The sequence below is a fragment of the Schistocerca gregaria genome, chromosome 2, assembly GCF_023897955.1.
Source record: "Schistocerca gregaria isolate iqSchGreg1 chromosome 2, iqSchGreg1.2, whole genome shotgun sequence".
NCBI lineage: Eukaryota > Metazoa > Arthropoda > Insecta > Orthoptera > Acrididae > Schistocerca > Schistocerca gregaria.
Window position 1 is genome coordinate 884,907,962 of NC_064921.1, and position 6,435 is coordinate 884,914,396.

The 6,435-nt window shown below is 41.3% G+C and overlaps 1 non-coding gene across 1 annotated transcript; it reads left to right on the forward strand.

Annotated features, from left to right (window-relative positions):
* Nucleotides 1-2,034: 2,034 nt before the first annotated feature.
* Trnat-ugu (transfer RNA threonine (anticodon UGU)) lies at nucleotides 2,035-2,107 on the forward strand. Its single transcript has one exon. It is a non-coding gene; the product is annotated as a tRNA-Thr (tRNA).
* Nucleotides 2,108-6,435: the final 4,328 nt, after the last annotated feature.

Genomic DNA, 6,435 nt, shown 5'->3' on the forward strand with positions numbered 1-6,435 from the left:
CACAGTGAGAGACCAAGTCTCACACCCATACAGCATAACTGGTGGAATAATAGTTTTGTATATTCTAATCTTTAAATTCCTAGATAATATCTGTGATGAAAGTAATCTATTTAGTGTGAAGCAGCACGCATTGCCCGTCCGTAATCTCTTCTTCAGTTCAGATTCAATCTCATTTCTCGAAGTGATGTCCACGCCTAGATACTTAAATGTTTTCACTTTTTCAAACTGCATGTCTCCGACTCTTAAGCAAGTGTAGTATACGTAATAGATTTTCGTTTAGGATGCCCATTTCTAATAGTATGTCTAAGAGCAACTTGCAGTACACTGGGATACTCCAAACGACTTTACTAGACATTAACTTCTAAATTATAATAAATTTTGTCTGTGTGCAATTGCAAATCATTTCTCATAGGACTCAAAATGGTAGGCATACTTTTTGTAGTTGATTGAAGGACCTGATTTTTCACTGCACTTCGCAGTTCAGTGATTCTGGTACTCATCGGAATTACCACGGTCACCACACTTCACGCGGAACAGAGGAGGCTCTGGAGACGAGTTAAAAGCTGGATGGGTCTCTGTTACTGCTGCAGTTGCAGTGCCGATATTATCGTGATCATCACCACCTTTACCATACGCCCTTGTAGTGGAAACGTGTGGAATGAGATAGTGAACCGTCAGCTTATAGGCCAGTTTTTCATAGTCGGCACACTGAACGCGCACAATTATCGCAGCCTCTAACAGACCACTTTCCATGGGTGTAGAAAAAGTTCCTCTGGAGATTTGGAGAAACCTGTGGCACCAACATGATGTCTGTCCAGACCATACTGCACGAAGAACTACAGTTTGCCTTCACGTACTGTTTCCAGACAGTTGTGTTGGACGCAGAGGACGTGTATCTCGGCCGGCCCGTTCCTCGAATTTGACGCCCGTAGCCTTTTTCCCTTGGGGAAAGCTGAAAGACGCTGTCAACAAGGACATACCAACTACACATGATGAAATGCACCATCCTATTTATTACTGCAGCCTGCTCGGACAGCCCCGCTGAAACCCTAGCAAGTATGCAGCAGTCGTTCCACACGAGACTGGAAGAGTGTGTTGCCGCTGCCGGCGGTCATTTGGAACACAACCTTTGATGGTCAAATGTCTTGTTACTCGTCATAATCCATGTAACTAGTGTATGCACTTGTCTTTTTCTTTAGTGTGTGGTACAAGTGTCAGTCTTCAAAATACGATGTCTCGTAAACGACTCGCACTAGAATCCTGCAACAAACCCACTGACATTCGAATTTACCCTACTTTTAGTTCGTTAATGCCAATAGGTACTGTTCCATTTAAAAAAGTATATGTTTGCACAAAAGACACACTTCCTAAGCATTATTACAATCTGTTGATTGGTTAACAACGAGAAACCCTGACTACCAATCCATTCCGTGAAAGCCGCACATCAATAGTACTTTCCATTTCCGCAGTATTTGCGGTGCAAGTTTTAGGTGATTCTATAATTTGAAGTCATATTGACCATTAATCGACCATGACTGTTTCTAAAGTATACCGCTTCTAGCCACAAAATTTGTTGACTACTAAACTACTTATTTAGCGGCATGTTTCGAGGTGATACCCCATGATCAGGCTACACTGGCATTATAAAAACGTTTAACAGAAGTGTTTACAATTCTAAAGTTTCTTTACATTACTATTGCGATCTTCCAGTGGAGAGAGGGGAGGATAATCTACAATGTCACTTTGCGTATTGGTCCGTTGTTCGCATGAAAATTTTTATAAAACTGGTAGACGTATGTGAAAAACTTTTCATATTTAGGTGATTCATCCTGTATATAAAGATCTAGTGAACTGGAGACTAATTTCAACTTCGTTATGCCATAAGTCGATGACGTGTGCTAGACTATAGAATATGTACCGTTGCTAAAGAGGAACGGGGATGCCAGATACCAGCAAGATACAGTGATACACCAGCCTGTGCGCTGAGTCATGCTGCTGAGTGACAACATAAGATACGGTAACGCTCTTGCGTCTGCCTCCTTAGCTCAGGGGCTAGAGCACTGGTCTTGTAAACCAGGGGTCGTGAGTTCGATTCTCACAGGGGGCAAACATTTTAAATAGAAGAAGGGTAACTAACTCTCAAAACCGGAGCTATGCAAGTGGACGTAGATGTATAACAATTGGTTTGAGCACTGAACTGTTTGTATTTTAACCATAATGGTTGCAGTTGAGCTCCGTGACTCTTCGTTTACAGCGTGCAGAAAAATAATTGTTATCTGTGGCAATAATGAGACAATACTGAGACTGCGATTAAGGACGACCTAGTTTGCTCAGCGGCCCAGTTGGTATACAACGAACAGCTAAGGCTGCCAAGGAAGCTACTTTCTGCAAAACCGACGCCGTTCCCAAAAGGCGATGTTTCGTAATACTATGCGATGAATGGTTTGCTTCCGGAACAGTTCTAAACCAGGCAGCGAATACACATTTCAGCAAAACTCGCAGCACCAGACGAAAACGGAAATTGTGAGTAGTGCTATACTACACAACATATTTACAGGTAAGTCCACGTAATACCGATAAGTCAGTAATTTCACACTAGAAGTACGGATGTAGTTCTTTTTCACTATGTAGGCTAAAAGCTCGTTTGTCTTTGAAGTAGTACATACGTTCTGGCTAATCCCAGACATAATTTCTTCTTTACTACTGATGTTACCGGAAACTCTTTAGTACGCACTGAAACGGAGTAACACTTGTGCTGATTTCAGCGCAGTGGGTAAACGGAAATTTCAGGTTAAGTATGTGATTTGGGATTGGGGTGGAAACCGGGGAGGTTTTGTTATCAGCATGGTGACTATTTTGTAAGCCGTCGTTTGTATGTAATTCGAAATTTTCAAGTAGAAAGGGTACCAACTGACATATCAAAAGAGAATTATACACACGCACACAAAATGCTTCCTTTCATTTGAGCGCAGCGTGAGCTATTCTCGAGTATGTTGCAGTTTGTACAGAAAAACATACCTCTCGCGAAGTGAGCACGAGGAGAAAATCCGAGAAATTAGAGTTAATATAGTGGATGAATATTAGTTGGGGAAGAGAAATGAAAGAGGATGCCGTCTGGTAGAATTTTGCACACAGCATAACTTAATCATAGCTAACACTTGGTTCAAGAATCATAAAAGAAGGTTGTATACATGGAAGAATCCTGGAGATACTAGAAGGTATCAGATAGATTATATAATGGCAATGCAGAGATTTAGGAACCAGGTTTTAAGTTGTAAGACATTTCCAGGGGCAGATGTGGACTCTGACCACAATCTATTGGTTATGAACTCTAGATTAAAACTGAATAAACTGCAAAAAGGTGGGAATTTAAGGAGTGACATGGATAAACAGAAAGAACCAGAGATTGTACAGAGTTTCAGGGAGAGCATAAGGGAACAATTGACAGCAATGGTGGAAAGAAATACAGTAGAAGAAGAATGGGTAGCTTTGAGGGATGAAGTAGTGAAGACAGCAGAGGATCAAGTAGGTAAAAAGACGAGGGCTAGTAGAAATCCCTGGGTAACAGAAGAAATATTGAATTTAATTGATGAAAGGAGTAAATATAAAAATGCAGTAAATGAAGCAGGCAAAAAGGAATACAAATGTCTCAAAAATGAGATCGACAGGAAGCACAAAATGGCTAAGCAGGGATGGCTAGAGGACAAATGTAAGGATGTAGAGGCTTATCTCACTAGAGGTAAGATAGATACTGCCTACAGGAAAATTAAAGAGACCTTTGGAGAAAAGTGAACCACTTCAATTAATATCTAGATCTCAGATGGAAACCCAGTTCTAAGCAAAGAAGGGAAAGCAGAAAGATGGAAGGAGTATATCGAGGGTCTATACAAGGGCGAAGTACTTGAGGGCAATATTATGGAAATGGAAGAGGATTTAGATGAAGATGAAATGGGAGATCTGGTGATCAAGATGTATGAGACAGGTGAAATACCCTGAGACTTCAAGAAGAATATAATATTCCAATCCCAAAGAAAGCAGGTGTTGACAGATGTGAAAATTACCGAACTATCAGTTTAATAAGTCACAGCTGCAAAATACAAACACTAATTCTTTACAGACGAATGGAAAAATTGCTAGAAGCCGACCTCGGGAATGATCAGTTTGGATTCCGTAGAAATGTTGGAACACGTGAGGCAATACTGACCCTACGACTTATCTTATAAAATAGATTAAGGAAAGGCAAATCTACGTTTCTAGCATTTGTAAACTTAGAGAAAGCCTTTGACAATGTTGACTGGAATACTCTCTTTCAAATTCTGAAGGTGGCAGGGGTAAAATACAAGGAGCGAAAGGCTATTTACAATTTGTACAGAAACCAGATGGCGGTCATAAGAGTCGAGGGGCATGAAAGAGAAGCAGCGGTTCGGAAGGGAGTGAGACAGGGTTGTAGCCTCTCCCTGATGTTATTCAATCTGTATATTGAGCAAGCAGTAAAGGAAACAAAAGAAAAATTCGGAGTAGGTATTAAAATCCATGGAGAAGAAATAAAAACTTTGAGGTTCGCCGATGACATTGTAATTCTGTCAGAGCACAAATGACTTGGAAGAGCAGTTGAACGGAATGGACAGTGTCTTGAAAGGAGGGTATAAGATGAACATCAACAAAAGCAAAACGAGGATAATGGAATGTAGTCGAATTAAGTCTGGTGATGCTGAGGGAATTAGATTAGGAAGTGAGACACTTAAAGTAGTAAAGGAGTTTTGCTACTTGGGGAGCAAAATAACTGATTATGGTCGAAGTAGAGAGGATATAAAATGTAGGCTGGCAATGGCAAAGGAAAGCGTTTCTGAAGAAGAGAAATTTGTTAACATCGAGTATAGATTTAAGTGTCAGGAAGTCGTTTCTGAAAGCATTTGTATGGAGTGTAGCCATGTATGGAAGTGAAACATGGACGATAAATAGTTTGGACAAGAAGAGAATAGAAGCTTTCGAAATGTGGTGCTACAGAAGAATGTTAAAGATTAGATGGGTAGATCACATTACTAATGGGGAGGTTTTGAATAGGATTAGGGAGAAGAGGAGATTGTGGCACAACTTGACAAGAAGAAGGGACCGGTTGGTAGGACATATTCTGAGGCATCGAGGGATCACAAATTTAACATTGGAAGGCAGCGTGGAGGGTAAAAATCGTAGCGGGCGACCAAGAGATGAATACACTAAACAGTTTCAGAAGAGATGAAGAAGCTTGCACAGGATAGAGTAGCATGGAGAGCTGCATCAAACCAGTATCATGACTGAAGACCACAACAACAACAGAGGATTACCCCCAATCATTCTTCCCATGTGCCATTGGCGTATGGCATCGGCTTAGGGGGGTGGGGTTACAGAAGCACTCTTCGCCATACACCGTTAGGTGGGTTGAGGAGTTTGATGTAGCTGTACGGGTGTATGTCCTTCGGCAGCTAAGAAAGGAATAACAGCATGTTGGTCCTGTTTGGAAGCATTTGGTAATGACGTCGGCATATTTCACGTTTCCGCATTTGCCGCCCGCATGTCGGAAAACCACGATTACCACACTATAGACTCTTGCCTATATTTAGGTGATTATCCTGTTACAAACTTCTAGAACTTGTAGAGGGGGGTGAGTACGTAAAATTCTGAATAGGAATCCATGTCCGGAAGCGTACCGTTTTCGTACTACAAAGATGTTTAACTCATCCACTTCTGCTTGAGGAATTGAAACTATGGAGAACTTTGCCATCTCTGAACAACGTTTATTAAACCGAACGGCATGTGCTTGCATTCAAACAGTCTGGATGGAATAATAAACGCTGTTTTTCGTTGCATCCTCTGGAGGCTTTGGTATTTGTGAATATGCCATTTTGTAATCACTGACATTAAAAACTGTGCTCGGGCAATATCGTTGTTGAAGTTTGCCATGTGAGGAACTGAATATTTACCCGGAACTGTACAAACGCTAAGTACTCCGAACTGCCGCAGAGGTGCCATATATTCTTCTTCTTTTTAATACCATACTGTCGATGAGTGCTATTACACCTTCTTGTATTTACTTCTCAATATCTGCCTTTGCTCCCAAATATTTTTCAGGTGGTGGTCTTCTTAGGTTTTTGCAGGTGGTAGTATTCTTGGTGGGGTCCGAATACCATTCATTGTGTCATGTTTGCACTGCTGACGGGACATTGTCTCCGCTGTGATCTCCGAAAACTCTTGGATGATGCGCTTGAAAGGGCAGTTAATTTGCAGTGAGGTCTGGCGTCAGTCGAAAATAGTACAGGAAATCAGCTTTTGTAAGAGGCTTGATTACAGCCGCATGACGAAACTCCATAGAAACAACTTGTTCAAACCATGGTCCAATTCAAGACGTTTTTTGCCATACGCCTGAATATGGGAATTGTTGGCAGCTGTCAGCAACTG